Raw genomic sequence first — 26,968 nt, 5'->3', positions numbered from 1 at the left:
GCCAAAGTATTGGAGTTTCAGCTTTAGCATCAGTCCCTCCAATGAACACCCAGGACTCATGTCCTTTAGATGGACTGGTTGGATCTCCTTGCAGTCCCAGGGACTCTCAGGAGTCTTCCCCAACACCACAGGCAGGTTTATTCCAGTTATTCCTTTTGATGTGATGGTAAATGGGATTGTTTCCTTAGTTTCTCCAATATTTCTTTATTAGTATATAGAAATGCAACATGTATTTATATGAACTGTGAATCTAGCAACTTTACTGAATTCATTGATGAGCATAGTAGATTTCTGGTAGCATCTTTAGGATTTTCTATATATAGCATCATGTCATCTGCAACCAGTGACAGTTTTACTTCTTTTTTTCCCAGAAATTGGATTCCTTTTATTGTTTTTCTATTCCTTCTTCAGGGTTAAATATTATTTTATTATTTATTTATTCTTTAATATTCCCCCTTTTTTAAATTTTCAAATGGGGAAATAAGTGATAATTATTTTGCAAATAATAAATAGAAATAATTTAATTAGCATGTAGTAATAAGATTATGGCCATTACAGAGACTGTAATACTGATAAATATGTGTAAAGCAATATAAGTAAGTCAGTTTAATGGGTAAATGAATTCATTTAAAATAACAGATAAGATCTTATATTTTAACTTTTATAATAATGTAATCATGAATATAAAGTATTATAAAACGCATAATGTTAGAGGCTTTAATCAGTAGTGTAAAACTATAAATGAAACTGTTTAAGTTAATTATTCCAGGGATGTCTGTGTTGCCTGAAATTGACCCATGAAGCTCACTCTAGGTGCCTGGACAATAAGCTAACTAGTACAACAGGCTTCTGATTTCTTGTGAAGGAATTTCATTTTGGCTCAGCTTTTCACATATATATCTTCCAGGTGTGAGGAATCTGATATTTTTCAGACAACTACTGTAAACAGCTGCTGCCGCTGCTGCTACTAAGTCGCTTCAGTTGTGTCCGACTCTGTGCGACCCCATAGACGGCAGCCCACCAGGTTCCCCTGTCCCTGGGATTCTCCAGGCAAGAACACTGGAGTGGGTTGCCATTTCCTTCTCCAATGCATGAAAGTGAAAAGTGAAAGTGAAGTCGCTCAGTCGTGTCCTACTCTTAGCGACCCCATGGACTATAGCCTACCAGACTCCTCCATCCATGGGATTTTCCAGGTAAGAATAGTGAAGTGGTGTGCCATTGCCTTCTCCAGTAAACAGTTGCTAGGTAAGCCATATTGCCTGGTACACATGTAGGCCACTTCTCTCTCCACTAGTAATGTTATTCTTATAAATGCCCTATGGAAATGTGTGCTCTATAAGTGGAAGAAGAAGCACAGACTCTGTCACTGAACACATGTCCTCTCACTGCACAGGTCTTCATGCTTTTCTGTGAGATGTTGAGAGGACTTAGAGAAATGTACCTTAATACAAAATATGAATGGCTTTGACCACTATATCTAATTTGTGACTAAATGTTTATCTATTACGTTTATCTATCACTTTGTATCACATGCTATGTATCTACCTTCACCATATTATACTACAACTGATTAAATAGCAAACATGAAGAAAGACCAATTAAAGTTCTATTAAATACTTGTATCAGAGAAGGGCTAATTTTGTCTCTCTAAGCTTTGTCTCTTACATCTTAGATAATGTCTACATAATGGTAGGCAATTATTTGCAAAAAGATAAATTCTATATAGGTACCCACTTATTTTTGTCTACAAAGATGCCAAGAATTCTCTTCGGTCTCATTTTGGTTTTCCCTTTTCTATTGATCAGAAAATTATTTGGACATTGTATATGTACAATTTCAGTTATCATATATACACAGGTAGTATGTCTACCAAATAGATGGTAAATGATAGAAAATATGGGTAAAAAAGGCTTAAATTGCTTCAAAACACAAAATTATTTTCTATATTCTAATCTTTTTCCCTCAGAAATATACACGTGAAATTACTCCTATGTCCCCAAATGTTAACTGTGGTTTTTTTCTGGCACTGCAGTAGCAACTCACACATTCTACTGTTTTTAAGAAATATCATTTATCAAGAATGGAAGTACTACAGACAAAAATAGAAAATCAGAGAGAGGAATGTAATGTAATGTAAAGATGTAATATATGTATAAAATTTATAGAATTTTTTTATGTGACACTCTATTGTAGTCTATTCAATTTTTTTTAGCATTTGAGACAACTTTCAGGTGAATTGCCAGTGGTTAAGAATCTGAGAGTACATCTTAATTAGGCTCATATTATTTATAGTTACTTGAGGTTGCATTATCCTTTTGCCTCCACAGGAACCATTATTGCTTTAAGGGCTGGAGTCTATACAAGGCAGCCAAGAGTGTGACAGAGACAGCAGGGCCCACTCTGTAGCTGCTGAGTCCATCTGTCATAGCGAGGGCTTTAGCATTTACTTTAAAATCAAATCTCCATTCCAAAATGTAATTTCTCCAACCACTAACTCTTGCAACATTATATATGTGTGTGTGTGTGTGTGTGTGTGTGTATAATGTATATAATTGTTGCACACATTCCAATTAATGTGAATAATACATTTTTCCCAAGAACTATATAAATTTATACAGGCAATGTTCAATGTTCAGAAATAATATCAGTTATGAGTCTTTAAATGCTTAAAACATCCTTAATAACAATAACATTGCTTATGAGTTAATAGTAATTTTAATTGATCAAAGAATAAAATATAATCATTACTATTTTAGAACATGTGTGTGCATATACACATGTTAATATGCACCATATCTATAAACATATATATGTACTATATATATACACACACAGGTATATGATGTCTTTATATAGTATACACTATACGAATGTATGTGTAAATACACTCTTGTGGACTATAAATGTAGACTATATCCATATCTATATGTGCATGTATATGCTTATATATAATGCATTTGTATAAGTTTCTATATACATGTGATTTTTGGATATATTATAAAACTTGCAAGACATATTTTGTGTCAATCACTCTGCTCTTAGCTATGTAAATGATTTCAACTGATGATTTTCCTTTCTCAAATGTTCATTATTCTTTAGCTCATTAAAAAATAGGATATGGGAAAAAGAACTTAATGTACTGCCTTGAATGAAACTGCAGTTTAATGTATGAATGAGAGGATCAAACAGGTAGTGGAGTTAAATATTCCACTAGCGCCTCTTAGCTAAAGACAGTTGTTTTTTAGAATATTTTCCCACCTTATCACTCAACAATCTATTATTTCTACTAAGAAGGAAATGAAAAGTGATGCAATCATATGATGGGATGTTTGCTCACTCTGACAGGCAAATAGTCTGTGAAGAGAAAAGTAGTGTTGACTTCATCAAAGAAAAACTGTTGAAAACCAATCAGCTCTCAAATGCAGATAAGAAAACAGTCACTTCTTTTCAAGTCATCAAATGCTTTCAATAAAAATCTATAACTGCAAGATAATTAAAATATCTGTTAGCATTCTATTAATTATTTCTGTGGATTTAAAAAGAGAAATAAGTCCCAACTTATTTTCCCTTCTGGATTTATGTATTTGTGTTCAAAATCAAGAGTGAGCAAGCCCCCTCAGAACTATATTTCTGCATAGCCCTGTAAACCTCTGAGAGAGCTGACTCAGGCCCCTGCTTCCCTGACACCCTCCAATGCAATGTTAACAAGTGACTCTGTTGAACCTGCAACAAAATGGTCAGAATAAGAATTTGATATAGTCTGTCAAAGCATAGGCAAAATTACAATTCCCAAACTACAAAGGATGTGATTACAAACTAGTGTTTTTACATAATAGAACTAAAAACTGCTGACAGTCCTGTATAAAGTCACTTATCTATTCATTAACCCATCTTTCTTCATGCAATCCAGAGTCACTCACATCTGTCACATGTTGCATACTGTATTTCAGCATACACAAATTTGGCCTGGACATAGTGACCAATCTTCATTATTTTTATATCAAGTTATAACTAAAATAATGTAAAACTCATCTGGGTCCATTTCAAGTAAATCTGACAATTAAAGGTGTACCCACCACTCATGTCTTGCTTAAGATTTTAAATGGTATCTGTAGGGTAAGGGAGTTAGAGAAGGCGAGGTTCAGAAAAAGAAGGAGACCGGCACTTTACAGGAACAGATCACCTTTAATGAGGTGAGAAGGGGCATTGGTCAGATTAGTGAGCTGCTGCACTAACCCAAGAAAAGAATAAGTATATATAGGCATGTATGTGGAAATCTACTGTCTTAAGGGGGCCTGTTCTCCAAGGTTGTTCAGAGTAGTTATCTCTTAAATGGCTGGGGCAAGAAATTCTGGAGATTGGCCAGAGGCTGGACCGGGTGGGAGCTGGGTGTAATCAGCCTTAATGTCCATTTTTTTCTTCGGGTGAGAGAGTTCTTGGTTTTGCATAGAATGGTGGGGAGGACCTAGAGGGGAGTTTTAACTCCAGGCTATTTTGAGCCATGTAAATTTCCTTCAGTATCCTCAGTGTAATCCTATAGGAAATGCATAACAGGGCAAAATTCCTGAAAAAACTCATGTTAATTCACATTGTTCATAATTAGTTTATCTGATGCGTGCGTGTGTGCATGCTGTTACCTCAGTCAGGTCTGACCCCTTGTGATCATCAATACTGTAGCCCGCCTGGCTCCTCTGTTCATGAAATTCTCCAGGCAAAAATACAGGAGTGGGTTGCCTTGTCCTCCTCCAGGGGATCTTCCCAACCCAGGGATGGGACCTGGGTCTCTTATGTCTATTGCATTGCCAGGCGAGTTGAGTTCTTTACCACTGGCACCACCTCAGAAGCCCATTTTATCTGATAGCGTCAATTAATTCATGCTACACGGATTTTTTGGGACATCTATTATATGCCAGACAAACATTAAAAGAACCATACCTGAATGAGAAATGGGTATCTTGAGGATTTTGGTAAAGGTGGCAGTTGTGTCCACACTTATGAAAGTGAAAGAAAACAGAAAAATGCTTCAGACAGAAAACGTGAGGCATGATGGCTAACCAGATAAATTGTTCCTTTTCATTAAGGTTTAATCAACCTTTGCCTTGATGAAGTTTCTTGAATTCCCATGTTTCCACAAGCTTCTATGAATTTGCATGTGTTCTCCTACCCCAGTGATTTGATATTAGTTAGGGTTCTCTATATTTAATGTCATGTCATCCCCTGGAGCTCAGATGATGAAGAATCTGCCTGCAATGCAGAAGACCTGGGTCAATTCTTGGGTTGGGAATATCGCTGGAGGAGGGCATGGCAACCCACTCCAGTATCCTTCCCTGGAGAATCCCCATGGACAGAGGAGCCTGGCGGGCTGCAGTCCATGGGGTTACAAAGAGTCAGACACGACTGAGTGAGTAGGCACAGCACACAGCACAGCACATCTGAAAATAATGACAGTCTGCTGCTGCTAAGTCACTTCAGTCGTGTCCAACTCTGTGAGACCCCATGGACGGCAGCCCACAAGGCTCTGTTGTCCCTGGGATTCTCCAGGCAAGAACACTGGAGTGGGTTGCCGTTTCCTTCTCCAATGCATGAAAGTGAAAAGTGAAAGTGAAGTCTGTCAGTCGTGTCTGACTCTTAGCGACTCCATGGACTGCAGCCCACCAGGCTCCTCCGTCCATGGGATTTTCCAGGCAAGAGTACTGGAATGGGGTGCCATTGCCTTCTCCGAATGACAGTCTACTTCTTCCTTTCTTGAACATGAAATATTTTGTTTTTAAATACTACTGAGTACAACTGGCTCCTTTTTCTAATATATTTATGTTCATAAGGCAATTTGTCTACAATATTCTTTGTGCCTTCCTTGTGAAGAAAATCTTATAATCAAGTTTTTATAGACCTATACTGTAATGATATTTTAATTTATCTTTTCTACTTTTTGAAACAGTTTTAAATGGAGTGATCTTTTGTTCTGTGAAAGTCTGATAAAATTTAGCTTGGACTAGTGACTTTAATCATCTATTCATTACAAATTCATTCACATGACTTTGGTTTAAATATTTACAAAGCAATTTTGAAAATCTCTACTGCATTATGTTTCTGATATTAATCACGTTTTTTCCTGTTGTTTGCAATTATTAATCTCTAATATATACTACTTTTTATTAATCTTTTCAATGAGTCAACTTGCTTTTCTTGATTGCTTATACTGCTTTATTGTATCTTTGCTCTCTTACAATGTGTCTTTATTTATATTTATTTCCTTCAACATATTCAGACTTACCTGGTTGTTTTTCCTAGATTTTTGTGCTGAAAATGTAACTCATTTATTTATTTTTTTAGACCACAAGCACACAGAATTGTATCAGTCATACCTTTTGATTCATGGCACATTTTTGTCAATGGTCCCTACATGGATGACGTAAAATAAAGCCATGAGATTTCACTTTAAATTCATCAAATTGCTAAAGGTAGGGAAAGACCCTCATATTGTAGATAGCTGTTAAAATATATGTAAAATTTTTCACTCTCTATGGGGATGTAAATTTGGTGTGTACACAGTATAGAGTGGTTTAGAAATATAAATTTTGAAAAAATAATAAATTTGAAAAAAATATTTAAACACACTGATTTTATTTCTAAATACAAATCCCTGAGAAAATTCACATTAAGTAAGCAGCAAGATGTGCATAAGAATATTCACATCAGCACTATTGTTAATGCAAATGAATGAAAACAACACAAATCATTGGAGTCAAAAAAATTCATCCGTATCTGCTAACTGCTCATTTATTTTTGCCTATAACTGTAGGCATTATAAGTGAAAATCTCAGTTTTAATTCTTTCCAAACTATACTGTATTCCATGTGTTGCATTTTTATTTCAGGGTTCACTGTTTTCTAAACCTTAAAATTAGCTTCTTTTCAATGGTGCTTCCCTATAGATTCAGTTGGTAAAGAATCTGCCTGCAGTGCAGGAGACCTAGCTTCAATCCCTGGGAAGGGAAGATCCCCTGGAGAAGGAAATGGCAACCCACTCCAGTATTCTTGCCTGGAAAATCCTATGGACTGAGAAGCCTAGCGGGCTACAGCCCATGGGGTCACAAGAGTTGGACATGACATAGCAACTAAACCACCCAATGCATCAAATATTTTTCACCTATTATCTTTAAAATCTTTTGATTCAGAAATCCTCTGAGTATATACTCAAAGGAAATTAAATCAGGACCTCAAAGAGATATCTGCACTCCCAAATTTATTGTAGCATTATTCATAATAGTCAGGATACAGAAACACCTATGTATCTGTCAATGGATAAGTTGATAAAGAATATATAGTATATTATTCAGCCATGAGACCAAAAGAAATTCTGCAACTTGTGACAACATGGATGGACCATGACAGCCTTATTGTAAGTTAAATAGGTCAGATAAAGAAAGACAAACACTATATTATATCACTTATATGTGTAAACTGAACAAGTCAAACTCATAGACACTGAGAATTAAATGATAGTTACTAGGAGCTGCAGGTAGGGGAAACTGGAAGTTGTTGGTCAAAAGGTACAGACTTTTAGTTATAAGAATATAACATATAAGAATATAACATATAAGAATATGTTCTAGTGTTCAGCATAATGATTATAGCTACCAAAACTGTTTTCACATATAGTTGCTAAGGGAGTAGGTCTTAAATGTTCTCACCACAAAAAAGACATGAAAATTATGTGAAGTGATGGAGGTGTTAACTAACACTGCAGTGGTAATAATTTCATAATATATAAGTAAATCAAATTGACAGATTGCACACTTACACTTACACAATGTTATATATCTATTACATCATAAAAATATAATCAAACCTTTTCAAATATTATGTAAAGTGTATCTCTACAAGACCAGTTGCTGTTCTAATTGTTGATTTTACTGGCTCAGTATTTATTAGATACATTTCTATATTTTGTATATTTGATTTGCTTACTCTGAGTGAAAATGTCTCTCAAATTTTTGCTTGCATCCCTTCTTCCTTTCACTTATTCTTCATTGTTTACTCATTTGCCATTACTACCACCTGTCCTTCTGGACTCTGGATCCAAAATTATTCCTTTACAACAACTAAGAATTAGTCTCATCTTGTTAAAGTCAGGAAGAAACAATCAGGGAAGTAGTAACAATAGGCAGTTTTATCTAATTTCTAGTGAAAGTGAAAGTTTTAGTCACTCAGTTGTGTCCAACTCTTTGTGACCCCATCTACTGTGACCTGCTGGGCTCCTCTGATCATGGGATTTTCCAAGCAAGAATACTTCATTGGGTTTCCATTTCCCTCTCCAGGAAATCTTCCTAATCCAGGGATTAAACCTGAGTCTCCTGCATTGCAGGGATATCCTTTATGGTCTGAGCCACCAGGGAAGCCCTAATTTCTGATAATAAAGCTGATTTCCCCCTGACTTCTGAAGTCAAAAATTTTGAATTAAAATGAGATCTATTAACAATGATAGTAAGAGGTAAAAATTAAACTTTAATTAAGAGTGAGAGAATCTAATCTTTGTCCCTAACATCATCAATGGACCTTGCTCAGTTTGCTGTCTAAAATAAATGTTTGTAGTTCTCTTTACTCAGAAGAAGCCTTACTTCTGCCCTTAAATACCTGCTTCCTGCACAATGTCTAGGAAGTTTATTGTATCAACTCTGGTTTAACATTTTATATTTCTTTCATGTTTCAAATGTACAAGTAAGTAATTATGATTTTCGAACCCAGAGATGTGTATTTAGTTATCTATATTCAGTCCATGGGGTCACAAAGAGTTGGTCATGACTGAGAGACTGAACTGAACTGATCACTTTCTATATGTGAGCTGACATAGTGTGCACCACTTCTCGTCATTACACTAAAAATACTCCATAATGATTCTTCATGCTCTTTCCACTTCCATGAGTATGATATAGATGAGAACAACCACCAAGAAAGCCATATGTAAATGATGGAGAGAAAAAAAAAATGCAAGTAACTTGAAATTCAAATCAGAACTTGGAGGAAAAATATGTCTATCCAAAACAACAATTTTAACATTTTTATCTGGGAAAGAAATTTTATTATAGTTCACATTATTATACATTTTGGACTTTTTCTTAATAAAAATACAGTCAAAGGACAAATAAATAAAGTGGTAGTTACTACAGTGAAATTAATGACATTAAAAAATACAAAAGCTAAAAACAGAAAATGTTGATTGAATAAAATGATATGTGCTCAGTTCAGTTCAGTTCAGTCACTCAGTCATGTCCGACTCTTTGGGACCCATGAATCGCAACATGCCAGGCCTCCCTGTCCATCATCAACTCCCGGAGTTCACCCAAACTCATGTCCATCGAGTCGGTGATGCCATCCAGCCATTTCATCCTCTGTCATCCCTTTCTCCTCCTGCCCCCAATCCCTTCCAGCATCAGGGTCTTTTCCAATGGGTCACCTCTTCGCATGAGGTGGCCAAAGTATTTGAGTTTCAGCTTTAGCATCAGTCCTTGCAATGAACACCCAGGACTGGTCTCCTTTAAGATGGACTGGTTGGATCTCCTTGCAGTCCAAGGGACTCTCAAGAGTCTTCTCCAACACCACAGTTCAAAAGCATCAATTCTTCGGCATTCAGCTTTCTTCACAGTCCAACTCTCACATTCATACATGACTACTGGAAAAACCATAGCCTTGACTAGACGGACTTTTGTTGGCAAAGTAATATCTCTGCTTTTCAATATGCTATCTAGGTTTGTCATAACTTTCCATCCTAGGAGTAAGCGTCTTTTAATTTCATGGCTGCAGTCACCATCTGCAGTGATATGTGCTAGTATAGTCTAAAAGAGCAGCTGACCCTTGAACAACATGGGTTTGAAGTGTACAGGGCCACTTATATGAAGATATTCTTCAATAGAAATTATTTCAGTATTACAGTGTCTGCCATTGGTTGAAACTGAGGATTTGGAAGAACTATGAATAACAAGTTTGGAAGAACAAAATTCTGTAATTATCATTCAATAAAATAAATAAATAAATAAAAGGATTAACCCACAATAGGTTACCACAATAAAAAAAATAAAAATAAAAAAAAAATAAAAAGAATTGATAGCCTTTGACTGTGTGGATCACAATAAACTGTGGAAAATTCTGAAAGAGATGGGAATAACAGACCACCCGACCTGCCTCTTGAGAAATTTGTATGCAGGTCAGGAAGCAACAGTTAGAACTGGACATGGAACAACAGACTGGTTCCAAATAGGAAAAGGAGTACGTCAAGGCTGTATATTGTCTTCCTGCTTATTTAACTTCTATGCAGAGTACATCATGAGAAACGCTGGGCTGGAAGAAGCACAAGCTGGAATTAAGATTGCTGGGAGAAATATCAATAACCTCAGATATGCAGATGACACCACCTTTATGGCAGAAAGTGAAGAGGAACTAAAATCCTCTTGATGAAAGTGAAAGAGGAGAGTGAAAAAGTTGGCTTAAAGCTCAACATTCAGAAAAGGAAGATCGTGGCATCCGGTCCCATCACTTCATGGGAAATAGATGAGGAAACAGTCTCAGATTTTATATTTTTTTGGCTCCAAAATCACTGAAGGTGGTGATTGCAGCCATGAAATTAAAAGACGCTTACTCCTTGGAAGGAAAGTTATGACGAACCTAGACAGCATATTCAAAAGCAGAGACATTACTTTGCCAACAAAGGTCCATCTAGTCAAGGCTATGGTTTTTCTAGTAGTCATGTATGGATCTGAGAGTTGGACTGTGAAGAAGGCTGAGTGCTGAAGAATTGATGCTTTTGAACTGTGGTGTTGGAGAAGACTCTTGAGAGTCCCTTGGATTGCAAGGAGATCCAACCAGTCCATTCTAAAGGAAACTGGTCCTGGGTGTTCTTTGGAAGGAATGATGCTAAAACTGAAACTCCAGTACTTTGGCCACTTCATGCGAAGAGTTGAGCCATTGGAAAAGACTCTGATACTGAGAGGGATTGGGGGCAGGAGGAGAAGGGGACGACAGAGGATGAGGTGGCTGGATGGCATCACTGACTCGATGGACATGAGTTTGAGTGAACTCTGGGTGTTGGTGATGGACAGGGAGGCCTGGTATGCTGCGATTCATGGGGTCTCAAAGAGTCGGACACGACTGAGTGACTGAACTGAACTGAACTGAACTGATGCACATTACTGATGCTTGATTTCATCATCAACTCTGATATTTTAAACAAGGTTTATCACCAGCTCTACCCCATCTTTCATCATAGCTTTTCCAATGTGTTATATGAAATCTCTCTCCAATGTCATGCCAAACACAGTATCCTATTTTCTCTCCATGCCCACCCATACATATTTCTCTGCCCTTGTAGAGAGTTTTGCTAAATTACTAGAATGCTTTCTGAGCATTCATTTTCTTTCATCAACTGGCCTGCAATGACTTTAAATAACACTAGCTACTTATGCATGCCCTAGAAAGCAGCCTGCAGTCACAAGTAAATTAAAGTTCCTGATATGACTTCCCCCAACATTCCTGTGATGAACAGTCCCCGCTGCCATCCAATGCCTTCCCCTCATGAATGCCTTTGATTCAGACTGCCATGGTTGTGATTTAGTTGCTAAGTCGTGTGGTCCAACTCTTACAACTCCATGAACTGTAATGCACCAGGCTCCTCTGTCCATGGGAATTAAGGTTTTGGTAAAATTGCCATGGACTTACCAAGACCTTTGAGTTTGAGTTGACCAATCTGTCATTAGCCTGGGAACCTCTAAGCACTTCATTCATGGAACCTAATAAAGGCATGTACCCCAGATTCTGTCTGTCTGTCTCTCTGTCTGCTCTCTGCCTTGACCTCCCTATGTGACCCTCTCAAGGCATGCCATGTACTTCTTCAGGACCTGTGAGCAGTAAGCTTTCTATTTCAATTTTCTCTTGTGGTCTGTTGTTGAAACAACATGTTGAACCACTGCTCACCATATAGCACCTTGTGCTCCATCTAGCAAGTGTTAATCTGACAAATGCATAACCACTCTCTATCACATTTTCCTTTAGTTTTAGACTATTGCCATCTCACCCTGAACCAAGGCAGATCACCAACAGATTTCAAATTTATCCTTATTTCTAATCTCTCCTTTTTTTCCCTTCTATACATCAATGAGAGAAAGTTTTTTTTTTTAATTTTGAATATTTTATCCTGCGATTCCTATCTTAAAAATATACAATAGCTCCCACCATATGCACATTCAAACACAACTCCTTAACCACTTTTACTCATTCAACCCATTCAGCTATCACAACCCCTCATTCTGTTTATACCAGTAACACACTGTGTGTTTAAATCTGTTAGAGAATGGAAACTCTCTAACTATGAGGTACAGTTCATGAGTCCTCGTCACTATGTCCACATGTCTCTCTATTCTCTCAATGAAAATGTTGCTTTGATAAGCCAGTAGAGATTCATACTGGTACAGCAAGTCCAAGTAGGAAATTTGTAAAGTGTTTCAATAGTATATAACTTACCCTGATTCTGAAAAGTCAGGGTAAAACAAAAAATTAGCTTCATTCTCAACTATAGCAGAAATTGTAATCTGCAGCACAGTAACTTTGATGAAAACAGGTCAAGAGAGTCTCATGAATATAATCTGCATCAGCCTCTGTTCTGTATAACAACCTAGAGTCTCTACATTCTGTATCTTTGCTATAATTAACCTGAAATTTTATAACTGGTATGAGTTGTGGGGTGGGGAGAGGATTGGAAAGTAAGATCTACAATGCCAAAATACATTTTTATAATTTTTATGTATTATTTATCATAGTTATAATTCCTCTCTGAAAGTATTGTATAATGTCTAGTCTAAATGATCTTCCCCCTCTAAATATCCCTGACCGATTTCTCCACATTAATACCTATGCATGCACACATATATCATATACATGCACACACACACACACACAAACACACACAAATATACACTTATTGCACTCCTCTCCACTCTGCAGATTCCTGTGTTCCTTACCCTAATGTCCCACTGCATTTCAGAAGGTGCCTATTTTACAGGACTAATGAAAGTAGTAATAAGAGACAATATTTATTGATATTAAATACTAAAAAGTACTGTCATATAAGGAGAAAGTGAACACCTAGTGACTGTTACAGAAGAAGACAATGGCACCCCACTCCAGTCCTCTGGCCTGGAAAATCCCATGGATGGAGGAGCCTGGTAGGCTGCAGTCCATGGTGTCGCTAAGAGTTGGACACGACTGAGCAACTTCACTTTCACTTTTCACTTTCATGCTTTGGAGAAGGAAATGGAAACCCACTCCAGTGTTCTTGCCTGGAGAATCTCAGGGACGGAGGAGCCTGGTGGGCTGCTGTCTATGGGGTCGCACAGAGTCGGACACGACTGAAGCGACTTAGCAGCAGCTGCAGCAGTGACTGTTAACATTTATATGATTATTTTTGCATAATTTCTGATTATATTCAGAATTGTAGCCTCAGATATATAGAAAGAATAGAAAGAATGGAAAAAGTTGGAGGTTCTAACCAGTCACAAAAGTAAATAAGAATATAAAGTGACAGAAATCTAAGAACATTGGTTTATGATAGTGGAAATATTTCCTGTATGAAATAGACAACCAGTTTTTTTTTTCATAAAAGGTAATTATTATTCAGGGTGTAAAAATTTGCATTTAATTTACCAAATTATTTTAGACTCTTCAAAATGCCCCACTCCTTTCACTTTTATAGTTCCTGAGCCAATTTTTGTAGACATGTATATATTATTACTTAAAATCATAATGATATTTCTCTAATGTTTAAATTGCCTTAAGTAGGCAATTTAAACATTAGATGCTGGAGAGGGTGTGGAGAAAAGGGAACCCTCTTACACTGTTGGTGGGAATGCAAACTAGTACAGCCACTATGGAGAACAGTGTGGAGATTCCTTAAAAAAACTGGAAATAGACATGCCTTATGATCCAGCAATCCCACTGCTGGGCATACACACTGAGAAAACCAGAAGGGAAAGAGACACGTGTACCCCAATGTTCATCGCAGCACTGTTTATAATAGCCAGGACATGGAAGCAACCTAGATGTCCATCAGCAGATGAATGGATAAGAAAGCTGTGGTACATATACACAATGGAGTATTATTCAGCCATTAAAAAGAATACATTTGAATCAGTTCTAATGAGGTGGATGAAACTGGAGCCTATTATACAGAGTGAAGTAAGCCAGAAAGAAAAACACCAACAGTTTACTAACAGTATACTAACGCATATATATGGAATTTAGAAAGATGGTAACAATAACCCTGTGTACGAGACAGCAAAAGAGACACTGATGTATAGAACAGTCTTATGGACTCTGTGGGAGAGGGAGAGGGTGGGAAGATTTGGGAGAATGGCATTGAAACATGTAAAATATCATGTATGAAATGAGTTGCCAGTCCAGGTTCGATGCACGATACTGGATGCTTGGGGCTGGTGCACTGGGACGACCCAGAGGGATGGAATGGGGAGGGAGGAGGGAAGAGGGTTCAGGATGGGGAACACATGTATACCTGTGGCGGATTCATTTTGATATTTGGCAAATCTAATACAGTTATGTAAAGTTTAAAAATAAAATAAAATTAAAAAAAAAATAAATAAATTGCCTTAAGTAATGTAGATTTAAAATAGTACTGTGTGCTTTTGATCTACTTAAGACCGTTATGAAAATTTTCTTCCCTTTGTATGAAATATTTTCCTCTATGATAACTATTATTAAAAAAATAACTATGAGGCAGGTACTTTAATTGTCCTACTGCCTTTTATAAATTTTAGATGATTCATGAATTGTAAAATAAGTTTGGAAATTAGTAAAACATGGGTTATTCCATAAACACTATACTGAATATAACATACATTTATGTATGTGTATAGAAGTCACTCAGTCGTGTCCGACTCTTTGTCACCCCATGGATTGTAGCCCACCAGGCTCCTCGGTCCATGGGATTTTCCAAGCATGAATATTGGAGTGGGGTGCCATTTCCTTATCCATATATATATAAGCACATTCATATTTATGTATGTCTAAATATATATATATGCACATGTATCTTTATTTTCAAGCAGGATTCTTCAGATAAAATACACTTGTTTATACTCAAAAGGCTAACTCCAATTTAGAGCAAGACACGACATACCTTGAAGTGTAATTTCAGCACCACCTGAGATAGTACTCCCTTGATAAAATGCTTTTAATAGTCATTAATAACTTTCCTGCACATACAGAGTCTCAAATCCCCTTGCCATATTCTATTTAGTAATTGCTAAAGCCAAGCTTACTCATGTCCATATTTAGAAGGTAAATTTTGCAGGATGAACTAAAATATCTCACTTTAGAAGATGTTCTTTTCTAGAAACATGTATGCTTCTAACTAGCTACCGCATTCTTGGCTGACACCCCTGCTGATTTTGCTGACAGCAAAGAAATTAGTGGTGCTCTGGAGTCATCCTAGTTATCTTTTAATACTTGAGAAATATGGCACTTTGTTCTAATTTTATTCTTGATATGGAAAATGGTGTCTGTTAATGCCCGAAATAGAACAATTATATTTTGGTATTTATTACTAAAGGGCAGTTTCTTTTCTAACATTTTTTTACTTATAATCAAATCTTGCAGGCAACTATATTTTGATACCTTACGACAATATGCAATCTAGCTCAGCCCATATACATGTAAATAGGGCTTTCCTCCTAAGCCTCCTAAGGCTTCCCCCCTAACCTCAGTTGGCAAAGAAATCTACCTGCAGTGTAGGATACCTGAATTCAATTACTGGGTCAGGAAGATACCCTGGTGAAGGAAATGGCAACCCACTCCAGTATGCTTGCCTGGAGAATTCCAAGGACAGAGAAGCCCAGTAGGTTACAGTCCTTAGAGTCGCGAGTTGGACATGACTTCGCAACCCAAACCACCACTATACATATAAATATTTCTATTCATGATAAACCTTGAGTATTTCTTGTAATAGGGAGCTTACCAACTCCAGAAAAGTTATATGTGCTAATTTGAGTTTTTTTTATTTGTACAAAAAGGTTTCTTTTTGAACATATTATCCTAATAAACAACAGGTCATATTTATTGAATGTTCAAGAATGCATCAAAGTAATTACAGTAACAGGTTTGAATAATTTTAGTCTTCTTGCAGGTATGTTTCAGTCTTTGCTTTATTCAAGATAATAAAAATTCAATATCTGACTAGTTTGAACATTGAAAAAAGTTGGAACAAGTATTAGACATGAACTTAAAAAAAAATAAGATATAATTAATTAAAAAATGAGTCCTGGAGGCACATAGTTCATTTGTTCCAAGCAGAACATGTATTGAAGGATTTTCTTTTTTTTTTTTTTTTTTTGGTAAAACTTCCTATCTCCTTTTATTCCATATTTATCTTTCTTTTATGTTTCATAATGTGTATTAAACTCTCCTTTCTATTTCTCTGTATCTTTTTACTTCTCATGGTTATTTTTTCCTTAATGCATTGTTATTATGCCTTTTTTTTTTCTCTCACGTGTGACCTGCTTTTTTTCCCCCCTCATACTACTCTCTATCTCTGTTTCTCTTTTTGTAGGTAGAGAGACAATCGGTATTGTACATATATGGGTGTATACACACAGACACACATACACATATATATTTCTTCCCTGAAGTTCATTATAAATTAGAATGCATTTAATAGTAGAAACCTAATCAAATATATTTAAATACTAAAAGAAAGATATTAACTGCTACAAACATTATACATAAGGGTGATCCTAACAATTTTAGACAGCTGTTAAAACATATTTGGAAGAATTTCTATCTCTGCTCTGCTTCCTAGGATTTTTGACTTTATCTTAATGTTTAGTCAGTTAAATGGCTTATTTTTCTTTCATAAACAAGGATAAATGGTGATATTTCTGCTGTTTTATGTGTAAATAGTGGGATTATATTACTCTTGTTGACTTGAATTAGGTCACTTGCCCATAACTGAAATGATTGTTATGTCCAGAGAGTTGAAGGATTGATTTTCTTTTCTGGATTGGGACAAACCAAACAAGCTTGGCACTAATCCCCTCCCTCACTCCAGCACACTCTGAATTTGATACAGTGGAAAAGGATTGACTTTCTCAAAGGGAAATCAATGGTATTTCGGTGGCAATAAATGCTAGAGAAGGACTCAATAAATGCCCATATATTATGGCCCTTCTCAATTCAAACTTTTCCTTCCGCTGTACTATTGCTTTCCATTCCCCGAATTCCGTGATTCTTCAGTTTCAGTGAGAGACCTGGTTTGTTTGTTTTCAAACATTTGTTTACATGTTTGTTCTACTTCATATTCCATTCAGCTATTCTAAAATTTACAATGTTATCCACGTTTTCTATGAAATCATGTGGGGAGAACATTCCAAGGTGCTGTACTTAATATCAGATCAGTCTTCCCTAGTTATATAAGCTTAAATACACTTAATAATAAGGAAATAAGCCACACAACTCTAAGTTAATTTGTCTTCACAGGGGAACTCTCTGAAGACTGCTGCTTTAAAAATAATATATGAGGAAATATATGAGGGGAAATATATACTATATGAAGAAAAATATATGAGGAATGTTTCATATATAAAAACAGACACAAAAGAGAAACATTTTATCAAAATAAGTTTATAGAGTCTAAATTTCAGGCATACAAATTGTTAAAAGTTAACAAAGAGGATAACAGAAGAGAAATTAAATTTATATTACTACAACAGGGAATATGTTTTCTGAGAATTCTAGTGAAATAAATTTTAAACTCTAAAAGAGCTCTTTCTAACATCTAAACAATATATATGGAATCATAATATCCTATAAATATATCAACTTTCTTATATAGATATGCTATTTCCATATTCTTATTTAATATGCAAGCTCTTACTAATTTTTTCAACATATTATTAACAGTGTTTAATTTACATTATGTATTTTATGCCTCAAAAATTTGAAATGCATATGTAAAATGCTATGAAGATAAATTTCTCATTGTTTTTCTTTTATATGTAGTTTACTACAGAAATGGTATGTTTAACTATTTCTTCAAGTAAAAATGCATGTTAATTTGTTAACTTATTCTGGGCTTTAGTTGAAATGTTTCCATTTTCAATTCTCATCCATAAATTATGGAATAAACTACTTTTCAATATGAGAATTCCAGTTTAAAGGGTGAATTCAGTTCTAAACAAGATTGTGGTGAAATGCTTTATAACTAATCATATCCTAATAAAATTAATCAACTATGAAAAAAAGCTAAAATTTTAGGAGTTTCCATCCGAGAGAAAATATATCTCTAAAACTAAAGACAAGTTTCAGTATCTTCAACTCTGGAATTTGGAAAACAATGGAATAGCAGCCCCAGATTACTAAAATGAAAGAACTACAAGAGTCCTATATTCTTCTTAGTAAATGGCATCATCATCCACATTGATATAGTTTTTAAAGTCCCAAATGTAAAAATTAGTGATGAATTTTCTTTTTCCTCATTACCCATATGTAAACTACTTGTTCATTTAACAGATATTTATAAACAAATATATTTTCACTTTATGAAGTTTATGTATTTTGTGTATCTGCAAATTTCAGGGACTCTATAACCAAAATTGCATGCTCCTTATGGAGCAATATTGAGAGTTTTGTTGTTGTTGTTATTGTTTTTCTTTTTGCCTTAAGGCCTTTGCACTGGCCCTTCCTCTACAAAGGAAGCCTTGTTATGGCTGGTTTCTTTCTGTGTTTAAGGTTTAAGCTCAAACATCACTACTTCAATGAAACCTTCGTTGACCAATTATCAGGGCTTCCAGACTCTCATATTTACTTTTTTTTAGCATGAAATTTTAAACTTCATTTAAGTCTAATTGATCTACAATGTTGTGTGCTGTACAGCAAAGTGATTCAGTTATACATGTATATGTGTATGTGTGGTCAGTCATGTCCAGCTTTTGGCAACTTCATGGACTGTAGCCCACCAGGCTCCTCAGTCCATGGAATTTTCCAGGCAAGAATACTAAAGCAGCTTGCCATTTTCTACTCCAAGGGATCTTCCTGACCCAAGAATACCACCCACATCTCTTGTGCCTCATGCATTGGCAGGCAGATTCTTTACTATATCGCACCATCTGGGAAGCCGTACATACTTATGTATATATACATATATACATATAGTTGTTCACATTCTTTTCCATTCTACATTATTACAAGATGTTGAATACAGTTGGCTGTGCTATACAGTAGGACCTTGTTGTTCATCTATTCAGTATAGAAGAAGTTACGTTTGCTAATCCCTACCTCCCCCAGCATCTCTCTCCCACCCCCCTCCTCATTGGCAACCACAAGTTTGTTCTCTATGTCTGTGGAACTATTTCTCTTTGGTCATTTGTGTCATATTTTAAATTCCACATATAAATTATATCATATGGTATTTGTCTTTCTTTTTCTGACTTACTTCTTTTTTTTTTTTTTGCCATTTCAGTTCTTTTTTTTTTTTAATTTTATTTTATTTTTAAACTTAACATAACTGTATTAGATTTGCCTCTAAGCTTAACTTTTTAAATTATATTCTCATTTGTTAAGTATCTCTCCATCCCTATCTCCTACCATTTACACAAAAAATATGTCCCACGAGATCAGACACCTCTTTTGTTTGTTCCCTAATGTATAGGTGAAACCTAGAAAAGTGTCTGACAGAATTGTTGGAAGAAGAAACACGATTTTAATTTTTGGAATGGCTATTAAATTGATTCCATTTAGAAATTGAGAGTCACAAGAATTAACTTCAAGAGTACCTTGAACTGTATAATCTTCTTTTCGATCTGAACCGAAACCAAGAAAGATTCTGAAAAAGAATCTAACCTCATAAATTTCATAGTAGTAGGTACTTTTTAACCATATGAGACTCGTTAGCTGATATCCTTTTTCACCTAATGACTCTGTATCTCTGAACTTTCTTGTAATTTCATCTCTCTTGAGGTCACTAGAAGGCTCCATGCTAGGATATTAAGCTAATCCCAACCAAAACCCCACAATTTCATGTGGAAGTATCCAACCCAGTAATAAAATACAGAGGTAGAAAGACACAAGCTTGAATTTACTATTAGATGATCATATTTATTCTGGTATGGGGAAGCAGCTGTACTTTGTTGTTGCTTTGGGTTTTATTGTTGTTGTTTAATGAGTGAAAATAAAAGTAAAAAGAATGTTAAAGTTACCACTTACATATCAGTGATTTTTCTTCTTACCCAAATTATCAGTCATTCATTAGAGATAATTTAATTAAAGAAAGATAACTAGCAAATCATGTATGATTCTAAGATGGTTAAATCTGTGATATGTCCCTAATGTACAAAATATTACAACTGTATTTGCTTCACAGATGCAAGAAAGAAAGTGAACTAATTTTAAATAAGTGAATGAGAAAAGAGACCTAATACTATATAGGTTAAAAAAGTGGACATACAAATAAGAATAATACAGTAATATTTTGTGAGGCTTTATTACTAAATGAATATTAGATCAGTGTTTGTTTCTTAATGATCATGATGGGTAAATTTATGTTCTTTAAGTCTACTAAAATCATTTATTTTAGAATAAATTATAGCAAGGTTTACATTAAAATACTAAACTCCATTGTGAAATTGAATTCAGAAATAATATAACACATAATAACATTCATGTGTGCATATGTACATATGAGTGACTGCACAAATATGATTCTTTTTCTATAATACAAAAAATAAAACAAGATTCATTTAAAACAATATTACGTTAGAAGCAACAAAGACATAGATTTCTGTTCCTAAGAAAAATTGTGATAGTTATAAATGGAGACTGATAAAAGTACACTGTATTTCTAATTTCTATGTGCAAGGTTTCTGATTAACAACTTTTAGCAATAACCCCCAATAACAGCAATAAAAAAGTTCTACCCTCTTTTTTAATTAACATACTAGTTTTATTCTTAAAATTTGAATAAATATTAAAACCTTACAAAAATAGTTTGTGTTCATTTGTAAGATGAAGTTAGATTTGGATCACTGTGATCAGTGTTTCACATATATGACTGATACGATATTTAGAAATCTTATTGGACACTCAGGACTAATTTTCACTTTTTCAGATAGTCCTCATTTATGTAGGATGTCTGGCATATTTGACCCTTCATCAAAAAGTGCCTCAATCCTTATAAAGACAAATAAGCTACCTCTAAGGATACTGCTGACCTGTACAGGGGGTGGGGAACTATGACCTTTGTGCCATAAAATGACCTATGGCCCCTTTTGTAGGGCCCATGAGCTAAGAATGGTTTTAAATTTGTAAAGAGATTAAAGAAAACAAACAAAACAAAGACTATGCAGTAGAGATGATTAGTATTTGACCCTTATTAAAAAATGCTTATCAATCCCTGTACTACTTCCATGATTGACATATATTTTGTATTGTTCATCAATATACCAGGAGTAGAAGTGTTTCCAAAACATAGAAAGGATATAATTAATGTTTGTATAGAGTCAGGAAAGGATAAACTATAATTAGAGTAAGGAGACTATAAAAATATAACACTGAAAGGAATTTAGAAATCAAAGCAAAAGTGGCAAAGAGAATCAGATAGTTAAATTAACTCATCAAAGAACTCAGGTAAGACTGAAGTCATTACCTATTTTATCTGTGACTTCCAGTACATTATATATGCATAGAGGTATATATATGTGTATACAAAATAACACAATTTTATAAGCTACTGTACACAAAATTTTATATCCTCTTTCCTTGTTTTTTCCTCCTAGCATTTTTTGGTAAAGTTTTTTCTATATCACTGAATTATTTTTAGGAATATATATTTAATATTTATTGCTAAAAATAGATTTGCATTCTTATTTTCCTTCTATTTTTATTTATTACTATAAAATAAGATAATATTAAATAGAATGTGATTCTACAGGATTTTTATATCTATATCTACAGACAGTCGACAAACCAACATACAAGACACATTTAAGTGAAATGAGGAAAAAATGTAGGGAAAAATAAAATCTGGACTTAAATGATAAAGCATATGGTATTGAGAAACATGAAATTAAAAACACTAATGATTCCTAGGAGGAATCATACCCTGACAAAAATTATTAATTCATTTTCCATTGAAAAAGCTCTGTAAGAATTGTATTATCTTGATTAATAGATGGTTAAAGCTAGTTGAGTACAGGTCACTGAATTACAGACAAATGCAACATATTTTACAGATTGATCTTAATATTCATAACACTATATTTAATGAGTATTGATCTTGGAATAACACTTTTAAGGATAGAAATCTCCAGGACATCATGAGTATAATGTCGATTAGAGTTAGTAATGATAAATGTTTAAAATTTTAAAAAATGAGACATACTGAAATTTAACCAAATTCTAATTAAATCTGCTATCTGGTATAAGAATCAGACAGTTGGTGAAGTTTGCCATATCCTATATCTGAGTAAGGCTGTTAGAAGATGTTATTACTTCTAAATTGCTTTTGTGCTCTGAGCTAAAACACAAATCTCTCAGACTAAGTATTACATTACTATTTAATTACTAAGTATTACATTACTAAGTATTACATTACTATTTAATAAATATATCTTTTTCTCTCACTTTATTGCATATGTAAGACTATATCTATAATTAGGCTTCCCAGGAGGCTCAGTGGTAAAGAATCTGCTGCCAGTGCAGGAGACACAAGAGACGTGGGTTCAACCACTGAGTCAGGGATCTTCCTGACTTTCTCAGGGAGAAGGAAATGGCAGCCCACTCCAATATTCTTGCCTGGGAAATATCAGGAGGGCAGAGTAGCCTGGAGGGCTGCAGTCCACGGAGTTTCAAAGAGTCAGATACAGCTGAGCATTCAGATTGTATATATACATATAAATTGGCACGTCTTCATTTCGTTCTGCATTTTCTATTTGTCCATGTGAAATTTTGAGATGCAATCTAAGTAAAAATTATGTGAGAAATGAAAGTGAATTCACACTGAAATATTCACTTATTTAAAATTGGTAAACTCTTTGCTGATGGCAATACAATTTAATCTTGCCTTAGTGAATTTCTTACCCTCTTATGATTAGCAATTTTTTTCAACAAAAGGTATATTAATTAATAACTATTTTAAATGTATTTAAAATGTACAGGAAGGGTGCATTGTGTGTGCATTGGATGTGTGTTCATTTGTCCATGTCAATGTGTAAACACTTGGGCTCTGTAGATTTGGTGTGTCTTTTGATTAATACAGTTAAGTTCCTCAGTCATATCCGACTCTTTGTGACCCCATGGACTGCAGCACAGCAGGCCTCTCTGTCCATCACCAAATCCTGGAGTTTACTCAAACTCATGTCCATTGAGTCAGTGATGCCATTCAACCATCTCATCCTGTGTCATCCCCTTCTCCTCCCACCTTCAATCTTTCCCAGGATCAGGGTTTTTTTAAATAAGTCCGCTCTTTGCATTAGGTGACCAAAGTACTGGAGTTTCAACTTCAGCATAAGTCCTTCCAATGAATATGCAGGACTGATTTAATTTAGGATGGACTGTTTGGATGTCCTTTCAGTCCAAGGGACTCTCAAGAGTCTTCTTCTCCAAACCCACAGTTCAAAAGCTCAGCTTTATATTCCAACTCTCACATCCATACATGACTACTAGAAAAACCATAGCTTTGACTAGATGGACCTTTATTGGCAAAGTAATGTCTCTGCTTTTTAATATGTTGTCTAGGCTGGCCATAACTTTTCTTCCAAGGAGCAAGTGCCTTTTAATTTCATGGCTGCAGTCACCATCTTCAGTGGTTTTGGAACACCCCAAAATAGAGTCTGTCACTGATTCCATTGTTTCCCCATCTATTTGTCATGAAGTGATGAGACCAGATGTCAAGATCTTAGCTTTCTGAATGATGAGTTTTAAGCCAACGTTTTTCACTCTCCTCTTTCACTTTCATCAAGAGGGTCTTTAGTTCTTCTTTGCTTTCTGCCATAAAGGGTGATGTCATCTCCATATCTGAGGTTATTGATATTTCTCCAGGCAATCTTGATTCCAGCTTGTGCTTCATCCAGTCTAGCATTTCTCATGATATACTCTTCATATAAGTTAAATACACAGGGTGACAATATACAGACTTGACAAACTCCTTTCCCAAGTTGGAATAAGTTTGTTGTTCTGTGTCCATTTCTAACTGTTCCTTATGGACCTGCATACAAATTTCCCAGGAGCCTGGACAGATGGTCTAGTATTCCCATCTCTTCAAGAATTTTTCACAGTTTGCTGTGATCTACGCAGTTAAAGGACTTAGAATAGTCTATGAAGCAGATGTAGATATTTTTCTGAAACTCACTTTTTTGATGATCCAACAGATATTGGGAATTTGATCTCTGGTTCCTCTGCCTTTTCTAAAGCCAGCTTGAACATCTGGATGTTCATGGTTCATGTACTGTTGAAGCCTGGCTTGGAGAATTTTGAGCATTACTTTGCTAGCATGTCAGATGAGTGCAATTGTGCCATAGTTTGAGCATTCTTTGGCATTGCCTTTCTTTGGGATTGGAATGAAAACTGACCTTTTCCAGTCCTGTGGCCACTGCTGAGTTTTCCAAATTTGCTGGCATATTGAGTGCAGCACTTTCACAGCATCATTTTTCAGGATTTGAAAGAACTCAACTGGAATTCCATCACCTCCACTAGCTTTGTTTGTAGTGATGCTTTCTAAGGCCCACTTGACTTCACATTCCAGGAGTCTGGCTCTAGGTGAGTGATCATACCATCGTGATTATCTTGGTCAGGAAGATCTTTTTTGTACAATTCTTCTGTGTATTCCTGCCACCTCTTCTTAATATCTTCTGCTTCTGTTAGGTCCATACCATTTCTGTCCTGTGTCGAGTCCATCTTTGCATGAAATGTTCCCTTGGTATCTCTAATTTTCTTGAAGAGATCTCTAGTCTTTCCCATTCTGTTGTTTTCCTCTATTTCTTTGCATTGATTGCTGAGGAAGATTTTCTTATCTCTTCTTGCTATTCTTTGGAACGCTGCATTCAAATAGATATAGCTTTCCTTTATTCCTTTGCCTTTCTCTTCTTTTCACAGCTATTTGTAAGGCCTCCTCAGACAGCCACTTTGCTTTTTTGTGTTTTTTTCCTTGGGGATGATCTTGATCCCTGTCTCCTGACAATGTCATCCATCCATAGTTCTTCAGGCACTCTGACTATCAGATCCAATCCCTTGAATCTATTTGTCATTTCCACTGTATAATGGAAAGGGATTTGATTTAGTCATACCTGAATGATCTAGTGGTTTTCCCTACTTTCTTCAGTTTAAGTCTGAATTTGACAATAAGGAGTTCATGATCTGAGCCACAGTCCACTCCCGGTCTTGTTTTTGCTGACTGTATAGAGCGTCTCCATCTTTGGCTACAAAGAATATAATCAATCTGATTTTGGTGTTGACCATCTGGTGATGTCCATGTGAAGAGTCTTCTCTTGTGTTGTTGGAAGAGGGTGTTTGCTATGACCATTGTGTTCTCTTGGCAAAAGTCTATTAGCCTTTGCCCTGCTTCATTCTGTATTCCAAGGTCAAATTTGCCTGTTACTCCAGGTGTTTCTTGACTTCCTACTTTTGCATTCCAGTCCCTTATAATGAAAAGGACATCTTTTTGGGGTGTTATTTCTAGAATGTCTTGTAGATCTTCCTAGAACCTACATATGTCTTGGATTACCTTGATACTGAGTGGTTTGCCTTGGAAACGAACAGCGATCATTCTGTTGTTTTTAAGATTGCATCCAAGTACTGCATTTCGGACTCTTTTGTTGATCGTGATGGCTACTCCATTTCTTCTAGGGGATTCCTGCCCAAAGTAGTAGATATAATGGGCATCTGAGTTAAATTCACCCATTCCAGTCCATTTTGGTTCACTGATTCCTAGAATGTCAACGTTCACATTTGCCATCTCCTATTTGACCACTTCCAATTTGCCTTAATTCATGGATCTAACATTCCAGGTTCCTATGCAATATTGCTCTTTATAACATTGGGCTTTGCTTCTATAACCAGTCACATTCACAACTGGGTGTTGTTTATGCCGTGGCTCCATTTTTAAATGAGTAAAACACTTTTCATTTGTTAATGATCATGGAACTATTGTTTTCACAAATTGACCTAGAAAGTGATTATTCTCACTTATAATTCAATATTCTTTTCTTTGTGGTTCAGTGTCTCTTTTGTGTAACATCTTATTTCCATCTAGCATTATAAATGTCTCATATGGTTTTTGCTGCAAAATCAGTTCCAACACAATCTTTTCAAATATATTTACTATTCACTACACTTAGGACCCCTTCCTCTGTGACTTCATTTCAGTTCAGTTAAATACAATTAAATTCACATTTATGGGGCACATGCTAGACACTGATCTCTTTTAGGACCTGAGAGATCCATAATTTGGAAAACATTTTCCCATACACCTAGAAATTTGCTATTGTGACAGGAGACTAATAATATACATAAATTACTCTAATATATGGAAGTCTTTGGTGAATGCTGTATAACAGCTTTGAACAAAGTATTATAGTGAAGCAGAAGAAGCAATTTATTTGACTAAAAAGAGGAACATGGAAGGTTTGATTTTGAAATGGCATGTGTGATAAGTATGATATAATATGCCATATATCATGCATAATATTTTTGAAATAACTGTACATAAGTCCTTTCCAAATCTTCAGTATACTATTCAGTGTTCATAGTCATGGATATTTTAACTTGATAACTTCAGAATAAACTAAATCAATTCAGGACTTCTTGATTTAATTTAAATTTTTGCCTTCTACTTTTCTGGGTTTGCACTAATGTTGGAGACACCTAGTTTCATAGAATAAGTGCGGAGGAAGTATGATGGCTAATATGTTACAATACTATTT

This window comes from Bubalus kerabau, chromosome 3, assembly GCF_029407905.1.
Source record: "Bubalus kerabau isolate K-KA32 ecotype Philippines breed swamp buffalo chromosome 3, PCC_UOA_SB_1v2, whole genome shotgun sequence".
Classification (NCBI taxonomy): Eukaryota; Metazoa; Chordata; class Mammalia; order Artiodactyla; family Bovidae; genus Bubalus; species Bubalus kerabau.
The sequence above is the reverse complement of the archived record's forward strand: the minus strand, read 5'-3'. Positions refer to the sequence as shown.